We start from the raw sequence: 13,481 nt of genomic DNA on the forward strand, positions 1-13,481 counted from the left end.
CTTCTCCTCCAGAGGTCCGTCAGTCTAGGCTACATTTCACTAAATTTATTTGTAGTAGTTTAGTGATGAATTGTTCATGGGCCAGCTTTGACAGCAGGCAATAGCCGCCCCACATAATATATCAAACTTCGTCCGAGGTACGACCTCTATCTTGCGGGGTCCGGAGTCGTCTCCAGTTGGCCCAAGTGGGCTGTTCATTTTTTTTTTCAACACGAGATGCCAAGTCCCTTAATTAAGGAATGCCACACGCTCAACAATATATTATCCAACGTTTATTCGTGCACTACAATATAGCGGCACTTTATCTACTGTACTCTTAGCGGCAAGTATTGTCTCCATGAAGGCCGTTATTGCAACGTGAGCACGACCCAAATTTGCATTCATTATTATCCTTGCATGCCTGTAACAAGATCTAAATATTTGTTTTAGACATTGGCTATATAATATATTATATAGAGAATACTTTATTAAATACAAATGTAGCTGAATCGATAAATTTTGGTATTATCAAAATAATTTTCTAGAATTTGTTAACATCAAGAAATCATAAGATTAGAGATGGTTAGTACGTAGAAGCAACTAATCGTCCTAGCCGCGACGTGGTAGGAAATTCCTGTCATTACAAAAAAAAAATATAATTTCGAAGTTTTTTTTAGTAAAAAAGTAAAAAAAAAATGAAAGCCGTTTACAATTACCTGTAACGCCGTTTAGAGCGCAGCTCCTGAGGGGGAAGATGGAAGCGCACTGAGGGATAGTTGACTCCTTGAGGTCACGTGACCTCAAGGGGGTCACGTGACTTCAGGGGGTCACGTGACCTCGGGGGGTCACGTGACTTGGGGGGTCACGTGACTTGGGGGGTCACGTGACCTGGGGGGTCACGTGACCTCGCGGTTACGCCGACGCCGCTCAAGCCGGGAACGGGCCCCTAAGAGCTGCGCTCTAAAAAAGTCCCCCTTTGCGAAATGTGCTTCGCGCGCGCGGTGGGCACATATAGTTCTGTCCAGTTCATATCTTAACAATCTTTTTTTGTTTGTCTGATCATTTTATGCATTCCGCTATTTTGTGTTGCAACCTACAAGGATTGAGTATGTTGACACAAAATGAAGGGAGTGGATATGTTGGACTCCTATCCAGCTGACTCTCTTGAGGGAAAATCAACAAAATGTACAAGCACAGCGATTGAGATGCTCGTGTAGAGTCACTTCATCGCTCTCTTAAAGGCCGCCTCTGAGACATTTAAACGTCGTTCTCCTCACAGCATACTCGAAGAACGACTTTATGGCCAGCGCCGTGGTACATCAAATGCCTAATCAGCAAGCACGGGCCCAACGTTTCAGTTGAGAGTCTTTCTCGTCCGGTTGCAGACATATTGCAAATATACCACACGCAGGTTACAACTTCAGCAAATACCATATAGAAATTTACCAAGAGACTGTCTAATGAAAGCATCGTTCGAAGCTTCCTTCTAGGTGAGAACACAGACAGAGAAATTAAAAAAGGATCCTTCAAAAAAGCACCATTTCCCAGCGCTCAAATTGTGGCATGTGCCTGGGATCGTAGTTCAACTGAATAAGACTAAGTGCATTTTTGCGCGAATTCAAGTTATTGTTCATATAGTGTTGTGGTACCAACATTCTGACACACATAACATTTTCGAACGCCTCGCCATCAAAACACTTTTTGCAGACGATAAAACCGCGTCATTTTATGGTGTTCGACTTCAAATTTATGTTAACAAACGAGGATTAACTTTACTTTTTAAGGGCGTTTTATTAGAATGCAAGCACTTCAGAGGAATAGCTGCCCCATTAAAGGCATCAAGGTAGGAAAAGCACGAATTTTCTCCAGGTATTTCTGCTTGTATTGTTTATGATATATCTTAATACCTTAACGCCAACTATCTAAACAAGACGATTAGTTCACTAAAGGTTCAAGCTCACTTTCGTATTATATTTAGCAGTAGGGGCACGCCAAATAATACAAAAAACACAACCGCGTTGTATTTAAGTGTATTATGTTTTTGGCCCCCTATGTAATGCCTTCGAGTGAGGAAAATAAATAAAACAAAAACTTGTTCTGCCAAGCTAATCGTAATCATGAGAAATCAACAAAGCACACAATCGCTGCCCTTGAAGTACTCAAGTAGGATGTAACCATCGCTGCCTCACATTCTCAGATGACAAAGTTCAGCATTTTGTACACTGTTGTATACACTGTGATATCCATGAAAGTTTTTAATGGCGCCGCAATCCCCCATCCCAATCGGAATTTGAAATTGCTGGGCAAATGTCCCTGTTTAGACTTACTCATCCAGAAAAATCAATTTCCCACTAAATTTTGTTCTAAAGTACCGCGAGCTGAAGTTCCATCGCTCAACACATAGAGAGCAGTTTAAATCGCTAGAATAAATTTATTATGCTCGTAGCGCGGTACAACCGATTAGACTTGAGTGTATTTTTTACAACAATCTTACTTGTATTTCTCATTGATTTTACTACGATAATGCAGAGAAGATATTATAGAACATTACGTCATGAAAAAAAAATATATATATTTAGGTATACATCCGGGAAGCGTTGTTATTCTTTAAATATTATTTCCATGAGGAAATCCTTAACATTATTTTTATGAACAGCCTCCCAATAGAATTCAGGTACTCGAAAGAGAACCTGAATCGAAAAGAACCTAAAATGTTTTGTTTACTCACTTTCCTATAACATTTAGGTCTCTTAGCCTTCACCTGCCAAGCAGGTCCTGCTGAGCATTCATACATGCCAAAGTAGAAGCTGAGAAGTAAACAATGTACCAAATTAGGGTCATGTAAGGATCACATATTACGACGACGTCGATCGCGTTAGAAAAGCAGCGGTTGTGAGGATATCTACAGCTATAAATATACATACCGTAATATACTCCAGAAGCGCCACTTCGTTTCAGTGCCCACTATTAACATTAAAAAAAAATTGGGAACTCTGGAAATGTTACATTAAGCCCCCGATTTGACCGGACAAACGTCCATGTCTAGATTAACCCAGTTTTCAGTAAAAATGGGGTTGGCTCTCCCCCAATTTTTATGGTATCTATTTTAGACACGCGTACAGAGAATGTGGATGTGTTCCTTACCTATGAGGGGGGAGCGCAAGTTGGTCTTTAAATCATTTGCTAAAACTCCGCGGTTGGCTGGCACCGTGTCTTCTTCTTGGCAGGGGTTTTGGTGACGTCAGAACTTCGAGCTCTTACTAGCTCTGAAGGAAAGAATAGTAGCTAGACCTCAATGCTAGCTGCCTTGAAGTCTAGCCAGCGCCCTTCCAATCTGAGCCCTCCAGAGCTCGGTGTTCTGACGTAACCACAACCTTTGCGCAAGAAAGAATACTGGCGCTCCGCAAATAATGTTACCTTTTAAATCGACTGAAGATATGTATCCACAATTTCTTCGGAAAAAATCCAGACAAACTATTTCCTGGGAAGGAGATAGAAATGTATTTTCTAATGCATTTTCAGGGAATGTGTATTCGCAGAAACGTACAAGCGCCTAGTCGTTGCTCCCGAATGAGAACTGTTTATGCATGACGTTTTACCACGACCAGAGTTGTATAACCCTAGTTTCTTTAAAGCCATCCTGCGGATAACCCAAAACAAGTACAGCAGCGTTGAATAGGGTCGTTCTATCAATATTTCTATAAAACGAATCAAGGGTAACAAACAAGCATAAATTGAATTGTCGGGCAGACTTCCTCAAAAACGTAACTGCTAGAGAAGGACACAAAAATAAAGCAATCATTCGAGATACCGCTCTTTTAACCAAGAGCCTTCTTCTTAACATTGTTGAGTTAATCGCAACTTGTGTTAGACTACAGAAGGGTCGGAACGTGGCTTGTGCTTATCTCAAATACCCTTGTCAAGATACTGTATATTAATTGCTTTTGGTAGTTATATGAGGCAAATACATTTGATCGAGAGTATTGGTTACAGCATTCTGATTACTTTTCTGAGTATCTTCCACCTCAGCATGCAAAATACATTGTTCAGTCTTTGAAAACTTGTCATCTCACGGGAATATATTACCGGAATATGTTTACACCATACTGGAATTGACTCGCGCCATCTGTTAGGAAACGGAGTACGAGGATGTGGAGATAAAAAAACGCCATGACTAAAAAAAGAGAGGGAAAAAGTGTCATATAGTGAACTTGGGGCCGGAAAGATAGGCTATCATAGGGACAAAATAGACATTGGGGGAGGCCCATCTGGCTCACTGAAGCTCAATAGAGCGAACCGGATCTTGCTTCCATGGTCGAGGGAGCGCCCGCGCTCGCTTGAGCATGTGCTCACGTATTTTTGTTCTAGCAGTTCCTAACACAGTGGTTTTCTAAAATGGTACATTTGCTAACCAATGCGCGAAATTGAACCGATTGCAAACACCAACCGGAAACATCTAAACATAAAACATTACATAAGCCAAGACTATATGTGTATACTCAAAATTTATAACACGCGAACCCAGAGAAGCTGAAAAGAAAGCGCACCAAAAGAAAACCCACGGTGTTTTTTTATATGGTTGAAAAAACCCCGAGACTGCGGGTAAACGACACAACACTAAAAAGCCTCTGTTTTTAGTCAGAGGTTACGTTGGTGGAAAGTGGCATTCTTTGGGGTTCACACCCTCTCCCCTTTTTTTTCTTTTGTATCGAAGTGCCTATATAGCCAGGTTTGGAAAATAAAAATTTCAGCTGTGTTAGAGACTTTTTAGTGTTGCGTCGTTTACCCGCAGTCTCGGTTTTTTTTCAACCATGTGCAATGTACACCAGCTCGTTTGCACCCTTACTTTTTGTTTTTTTATGTTTGATCTATGGCCAGAATGTCAGTTTCTTTCTCCAGTCTGCCACTGTCAGGAGCATTTGCTGTGGGGAACGGTGATAGCCCGGTTTTCATAAGGAGAGGGACTGCAACAACCAAGCTATGAACAGCGTGAGCTCTCAAAACGCAAACGAAGAGTCCTCCCGATAATATCCTTTCGTCTGAACTGTTTTCTAGTGCGAAGAGCCAGTAAGAAATAAAAAAAGGACAACTCTGTAGGTTTCCCCTTGTGCCTTTTTTAAGTTATCTTATGCTGCGCTTTAGTAACCTACATAAGAAATACACGGCCACCACATCGTTTTCCGTATTGAAGATTTCTTTCACGTGAGCTCTTGTTATAGTAACCACGTTACTAGCAGAGCGTTGCGCTCAAAGTGTAGATTATAAATCAACGAGATGCAATTTTCAGCGTTAAACATTTTTTATTCGAACGCGCACCGTAAATGCTACTCGTCTAATAGGGACTTTATAGAATAACACTTCGAGTTTGTTTGGTTTCTCTCTGTTGATTACAAACAAATAATTTCGATATCAGTAAAGTATATACAACATGCGCAATGTGAATGTATCTTCCAGAGTAATTCAGTTATATTTCTGAGTATTTGTACTCTTCTTCAAATATTATCTAGTAAATGTAGATTAAGTAGTCGTTTAACCATTTTATGAATCATGTATTTAGTAACTTATCTTAAAACTGTTGTGTATCTTGTACAACGCAGGTAAAAGGACGCATTCTGAAAGGTGTTTTTCGGGAAGATACCAAAATAACTTCTGCGAAAAGTACATATTACAAACAAAAAGTCGATACATCAGTCTCTCTCATTGGTCCTGTTCAGTAAAATAATACAGTTCTCGGTAATAAAGTTCTGATCTACTTTTGAATAATAATTCTTGAGCGGCATTTCTTGTTGGGAAAACAGCTATTCCTTTAACTCATTTCTGTAGCACAGCTCTCGAAATTCCAAAAATAATTTCTCGGTATTTGTTTCTCGCGAATCGCCATGAAGAGAATTTGCGATTCTTTCTCGAATATAAAATAAATAAACTGGCTCCGAAAATACGCTTAATATTTCATTCGAACTCGCCGTTTAATACAAAAAATATGTGTAATATTAAAATACAGTAGACAAGACACTGAACGCAAGCAGTCACTGCTCTGTTCACGACACCGAGTTTTTGATACTGAATAAAATCTGCTTCCAAAAAAAAAAAAACACAGGAATAAAGAGAAAAATCCAAAATCAAGGATTGGAAGCAAGCTTTTATTTGAGAGAGAATACGAATTACAGTTTGTCTTTAGCCACCAAACCTTAGTTGTTTATGATTAAGTATGCGAAAAAAAATATTGTTATCGCGTAGTATGTTTTTTTTTCTTCTTTTGGTTGACTACATTTAGATACTTTCATAATAGCACTTGTATTCGAAGAACACTTACGGCCGAAGAATGCGGTCCTGATTTTAGGCGAAAACAATTCCCCAAGCATTACCCAAAAACTGCGACGTGTATGAAAGTTAATTTTCGGAATGCATCCCAAAGGCCTTATATTAGATTTTATTCTTATGCACACAGCTCATTGAAGTTAACTAGAGAAGGACAAGGAAAATTGCCCCTAAGTGCTATTTCTGACAAGAGTAAAGTGCTCCATGGAACACCTAACCCTCTCGGTCTATTAAGAATCGGCTCGATTAACGTAATCAGATTTCTAGACATTGCCCTACACTGTTTTGTTTAAATACGAGTATAACAAATAATAGTCACAGCGAGCAGAATCATAAAGAGGAGGTTTTACAATTTAATATCTAATAAAGGAAAGTAACATCGTTACTGAGCAAAGGGTATGGCACCCATGCGGAGGGACAAAGGGCAAGTGATTGACCTCACGGAAGGGGCTCGGATATTAATTATACACAAATCGACTACCTTTCCTGCAGTATTTATAGCGCGGCTTATTTGGTGATTACAGTTAAAATTTACAAAATGAACAAAATCTTGTGCACACCGTGCACACCGTGCGCTAATTCTCAAAGCTCATATAGTTCAGCACGTTTCGATGCCAGGTATATTAATATCACCAAATATTAAAACTCTTTAAGATCTGAAGTCAAATTGCACAAAAACGTGTCTTAAAGATTACTTATTGAAAAAAGGCAGAACGAGAAAGAAAGTAATAATTCCCGATGAGAAAATTGGGTCCGCTATTGATGCGAACTTCGACCTAAAGACATTCATTACTCTCATGATCCCTCCGTCGAAAGCACGTCAATGACTTTTGCACCACCGTAAGTACGCCTCATCCTAGAGTACAAGAGAAGCGCTCGAAATCGGGGTCGCATAAAGAAACCTGGTAATCGCTGAGAAAATATTTAAAATTAGACACCAAACAGGTGAGCGACGGTTTTGTTAGGCACATAACGTTAAATTCCGAGGCTAAAACTGGCTAAAAACTATTGCTGACTTAGGGCTCTATTCACAAACATTTTGATCTTATTTTAACACACTGCTCATTCTGATACGCTATTTGGCAGTTCAACCGATGGGAAGTCATGCAAGCGCTCCCAAAAAGCACAATACAAGCATCCTTTGGGCCATGTACTATGATCCGTGATGGGAATGAAGCGTTCAACTAAAGAGCTGATATGAAACGAAGCATAGGTATAATTTTTACTACGAAGCCTGTTCCCACTCTACAAACCTACGTCCAATGCAGACGACACAAGATCGGCCAGACTCTTGTCCGTGGTTAAATGATGAAGCATTGAAACAAAAAGGTGCAATTTACAGGCGTGATGCAACTGGAGCGATTAGGACGGCACCAACTTCACGGAGGACGACGCTTTCGATAGTTCAGTTCCGTTCCGAACCCATCAACAGGTTCGGAATTAAATGGTGCCGCATCATCATATGCACGAGTGCTCGGATCGGTGATAAAAGTACCAGCTTCACCATGGCTGGAGCGGGAAGTACCTGAGGCGACGACCTGTCCTTCCGAAGTAGCCACTGAACAAACAGCTATCCTGATGGCGTTCCAAGCGAATCGCTTGTAGGTAGGACGGTCCGCAGTGTACCGTTTGGCAGACAGCCGGGTCAGAAAAGCCACGGGTGCAGGAGCAGCATGATTGATCAAAGTCCCATTTATTTTTATTGCCGCGAATATGGTTATCTTCGTGAAGGCAACGAACTGGGTCGAAGAGCTTGATAATCTTTCAGCACGTGATAGTACACATTATTGAACACCGCAAGTTCCTAGACCTAGCCTAGCTTTCGATACATCCTGACATTCTATCACAACCTCAGCAGGCTCAAGGTTCTTGGTCACGTTTTCCTGCTGAACCTAACGTTTCCAGGCTGACATAAGCTCCGTACACCAACTACATTTGTACGATTTATTTCCGTCGGTCATGAAAATGCTGTAGTCATCTCCCTGAATTTCGAGGCATTTTCAGCGTAATCTACGTCAAAATGTGGCGCAAGAAGTGTGGAATTGCCGACCGTAAAAAGGGGAAGGAGCACTTTCCGCACACGTCCTGACTCCCCGTCATTCCGGCACGGAATGAAGGGCAGCAAGGACGCTTTAGTACGTATGTCTTTCTGTACGAATTCTCTCCCTCTATTGTTCGCATACCCAAAGATCAACGTACAGTTTATCGTCGACACAATAAACGCTGATTTCAATGTTCTAAAACCCCATTAAATATCCCGACCTTCTTAAAATAACGTAGGCAAATATTTTCCACGGAAGAATATTTAGTAGTCCAATGAGCTTATTTGATTATAAGTCAAATCGATCGACATTAGGCTAACTGTAGGTCTGGTGTCTTTCCGTCCTTTAGACGGATTGTCATAGAGTGTAATTTTACGTATTTCATCGATTTTTGCGAATGCTTGTGGTTTTATCACATTTCTAAATACCTCAGTACGACGACGGCTCGGGAGTGTCTTCTTTTCTGGTGCCCTAACCTTGACACTCGGCGAACAAATCGGCAAGCAATCCGGCGGCAGTGATTGGCCACCGCCTCGCTCGACCTTGGCGGCTGCCAGTCACTGCCGCCATATTTTTCGCCGACTTTTTCACGAAGTGTACAGACTAGGGCCCATGGTTTCTATAGTCACATGCATGATACTCTTGCTTGTGGCATAAACACCCAGGGTTTACATTTATTCAAGAGCACATTGCATTCGACTGGGGTTCCCAATTCTTTAAACTATTCGACAATCTCGCCATACTTTTGTTTCAGAATAAGTTTGTTGTTGCAAAGTTAACGACAAGAGCCAATGTAAGTTTTTTTCCTCACTCCCTCTTACTCGCTACACAAAACGCGTAGTTAATGTTGATATTCTAATAGCACATGCATGTAACCTAGACTATAAATACTTTGTGTTTAACGAAAAACATGCGAGGTATAACTTAAAAGAATTAAAGGTGCAAAGATAATCAGTCTCAAAATAACAATTGGCGCGCAGGCGAGCTGGCGATAATTAATCATAAGCTAGCTACTGTCTCACTCCTGAAACAGTAGCTAGTTTTGAAGATTTTTTTTTCATTTTTCACAGCTCAGAATTAGGTGTAAGATATTTTGACGGTCAGTTTTTTCAGACAACTTACACAAAAATGCAGTTATTAGGTAAACCCTGTCCTTCAGTTTATATTCACATCTTCCGACGTGCTATTACTTTGGCTTGCAACTCTTACCTTTCCAGAACAACAAGAGTAACGATGAAAATGGTTACGGCACGCATTGTTGAAGGGTTATTCGGGAGTATCTTCGCAGATATGCGTGAAGAAGCAAGTAATTTCAAAGTCCCGACCCTACCTCCTTTTATAGTACATCAACAGTTGCAGGACTTATCAAGTATGATTTCATCTTTCGAATACACGCCCTTTTTTATTAAAATTGTTTTTCTGCCCTTTTCGCGGGTTCGGCGACCTGGTACTGAAGGTCAGCGAATGTCGCTGGCAATCAACCTCTTGAAGCTTGTGCGACGTCCTGTTGCCTCGTGGAAAATTTAAGCGAACTTTCAATTAATCTTCGCAGCAGCAAATAACTCATAGCTGACGGGGCTTGGAAATATCCGTGTGGAGAGTTGACTGGAAAAAAAAATTAAATGTATTTGAACAATGGCTGAGCAAAAAAAAATTGGGGATTAAGATGGCCTTTGTATGAAATTACCATTTTATTTTATTACTAGCACACTTTTCCCTGCACCATAGGGCTAGACCACAGTGCCGATGTTGGATCTAGCTTATAAAAATACTGCAGGATCAATTAATTCATTCGTGTGCAGATGTCCGTTCATGTTTGGACGACTTTCTGACGGATGCATAATTTCTTTTTCATGGTGATAATATCTTACAAGACAAGCCACAACTTGTCTCTATCTGAACGGTATAAACAACCATTATGCTAAACTATAAAATAAAAATACACTTTGAAGTAGTCACGTAACGAGGCTTTTACATATCTGTATCCCTCGTTTTTAACGTTTTACAACCATACGCCATAATATGTCGATATTTACAATTTCACGATAGTACCGATCTGTTCGTTAAGAAATCTCAGTACATTTTGTCTGGACCAGTGGCTCGAAACAAATTAAGAAATTATTACGTTTTAAGATTCGAGTGCTAATATCAATTTTGTATGATAATAAAAAAGTGAAACACGAATAGCGGAATTGGTGCCATTCTTGGAATAACACAATATTATTAATAATAATATTGCAAATTTAAACACGCAGAAATGTTTAATTTATTTATCCATTTATTTACATAAATACCTTCAGGGTCTTGAGGCATTACAAAGAGGGGGTCATATACTATTGGTTCAGTAAAAGATTCAACAAAAAAGAGGACTTGGTTATAAAAGTTAGTTCGGCACAATCTTAGCAAAAGTGACTAGTTAGTCGTTTCCTAAATAAAAAAAATTGATAGAATAGTTACTAATCATGTGGGAAGGCGGTTCCATTCAGATGACGTTCTAGGAATGAAAGAGTCGATGTAAGTTGAGGTTTAACAATGAGGTATGCCATCTTTATGGCGGCGATCGGTGCGGAAAAAATGAGAGGGGCTAATGAATAGTTTGTCTTTCCAATAATCGTTGGAATGGTACGTTCTATGAAAGAGGCACAAACGAGATATTTTACGTCGTGAGGGTAGAAGAGGCAGAGACAGGGTGGCTTTCATAGATGAAGCACCTGCGGTGCGATGAGGGTTACAGACTATGAAACGTGCGGCGCAATTTTGTAGGGCTTCGATGATTTCCACAAACGTTTTGTGACCGGGATCCCAGATTGCTGCGGCATATTCCAGCTTTCACCGTATTAACATCTTGCACAGAAGATGGTTTATTGACGTAGGGGCTATAGAAAAGTTTCTTTTTAAATATCCAAGCATCGCATTAGCGTTAACAATTATATAATAAGAGTAGCTTTCCATGATTGTTTAGACGTGATTTGAGTACTAAGATACTTGAATGAGGTTAGACAAATCGTGTACGGTGACGGTGACGTGTTGCGACAAGACACCCTGATAGTTCTACATTTGGTAGTATTGAGAGCAATTTCTATAAGTTATATCATTCCGAAACCGCGCGTACGTCAGCCTGAAGAAGAACAGCATGTGATTTGTTAGCAATTTCACGATATATTACGCATCATGTGATAGTGCGCGTGCTCTGCGCTACCTAAAATGTTCCATCACTTAAACTATGTGTCACTTTATTCCAATAAAAAGACATATTTAATGTTGTACAACAATACTTATTGTTTTTGTGGAAGCTTTATCGCTGATTTAACCTTTTTAATACAATATTCTGTTGCTGCGGCTACCGGAAGGGCCTTCAAGTTGCATAAAGGCAGCTTTTTTTCTCTGTTTCTTCTCTGTCTGCATACAAAAATTAAGATAAACGTTTCCATGTTTCCAATATTAGATAAACTATCGCGAAAGAACATTTCATTTAACGTGAAACATTTGAATAAAATGTCGGTTTTTGATTATGCGTCAGGATAGTTTTGTTATAAAAGCAGTGTTTCTATTTTTTTATTCTCGGATAGGTACGCGTTTGAGAACAATTATTTGCAGATGTAACACAAGTGATTTTTAGTTTGAAAATTGAACACCCAAGTGGAACATTATTTAATAATGTAAATCGTTTATTGCAACATTGAAGTTAGCACAATAAAGAAACGGCCTGTCGAATCCTTTAAAGTGTTTTGGGACATGGCCCTGCAACGCCAGGTACAGCATTTAAATGAGACTATAACTTGCGTCACACCGTAATGATTACGTAGTAAATAAATAAAGAATAACTAATATTAAAACAAGAAACAAGGTAGGTATTATAAATAGTCAGTGACCTCAATTCAAGAATATAATAATATTATTATTATATTTAAAACTAATATTAATAATACAAGTTATTAGTTAAAGTGTGGAAAAGAACCATCTTGGCCTTTAGAGCAAAATTATTTTAAATTTCGATTCAACTACTACCTAAGACACACGCAAGGACAATCCTAACCTGGATCATGTTTGGAAGTTGTAGGGCCTAATCTCCCAGGTAGCGCCACAGAGAAACGCCCAATTTGCCAGGAGCTTGGCAATCCTAAGAGCCTAACTTTGGTCTAATACAATTTTGCGACGAGGCGATAGTTAATGTCTGAATAATATGCTTTGGTGCGTCTATGGTTTTATATGATTTTGTCCTGTTATCTTTATGGCTATTTAGTCCCAAAGATGCCATATGAAAACCGAGAAATCAGAACTAAAGCATTCGCACTTAAGTGCCCGTGATAGGCCCTACCAAGCCTTTGTTTGTAAAATTGCGCCAAACATACTCGCACCCTGTGCAGAGAAGGAAACATTTGGCTCAACCCCGGCTTCTACGAGCTTATTGAGGACCTATGTTGAATCTCACCGAAATGTTCGTGTATTAAAATTTGTTCAAATATCTCTTAACGTCTTTATAATATCGATGAAAATTATTTTAAGTACATCAGACGCAAACTATCTAGAACAAAATGCCAAGTCTGTCTCTATCTTTAGTTGGCCTCATAATAGACGTTATGCGACAATGATCGAACGTTTGGTAACAATCTGTCGCTGCCATCCTTGGTTGGTGGAACATCCTATGCTCTTTGTCAATTCCGTAGCTTTGAGAGTAACAATCAAGGCGTACGGCTCACCCTCATCTATCCACACCCACACCTCCGAGCAAAGGATTAGCGGATATAGGTGCTCCTCGCCCCGCCGGTCGCTGGTTTCTCGCTGTAACCAACATGGCGGAGGCACACTTTAGCTAGAAATTTGGCTTTGAGTGCCGGCAAAGGCATGGGCGCGGGCGCCTGGTCTACAAGAGCGCTTTCTCTGCAGGAATGCTTGTGGGGGCGAAGGATTCTTCAGAACTAAACTTTCGCGCCCTGGTCTTTGCCAGCCCCGAAAATAACTGCTGAGACGGAACATTTTCTTCGGTGCCAAACAGATGGCGCTGTGCATATCGCATGGATTCTATTGCCGAGATCCCGGACGTGGGCCGAAAAGTACACGTGATAACCGAACAATGAGCAATGAAGCCTAATTCTGGCATTTTCTCGGGAATTGAGGCTTGAAGAAGTCAAATGACAACCG

At 40.1% G+C, this 13,481-nt stretch overlaps 1 pseudogene across 1 annotated transcript; it reads right to left on the reverse strand.

Annotated features, from left to right (window-relative positions):
• Positions 1-272: 272 nt before the first annotated feature.
• On the reverse strand, positions 273-9,637 carry LOC120840641 (annotated as a pseudogene). The gene is made up of 3 exons (XR_006078276.1): positions 9,549-9,637; positions 2,708-2,786; positions 273-400 (listed from the first exon to the last, which is right to left on the reverse strand). The product of XR_006078276.1 is annotated as an antimicrobial peptide ISAMP-like (transcript).
• Between the last annotated feature and the right edge of the window lie 3,844 nt (positions 9,638-13,481).

The sequence above is a fragment of the Ixodes scapularis genome, unplaced genomic scaffold (assembly GCF_016920785.2).
Source record: "Ixodes scapularis isolate PalLabHiFi unplaced genomic scaffold, ASM1692078v2 PGA_scaffold4__175_contigs__length_147842914, whole genome shotgun sequence".
Lineage (NCBI taxonomy): Eukaryota > Metazoa > Arthropoda > Arachnida > Ixodida > Ixodidae > Ixodes > Ixodes scapularis.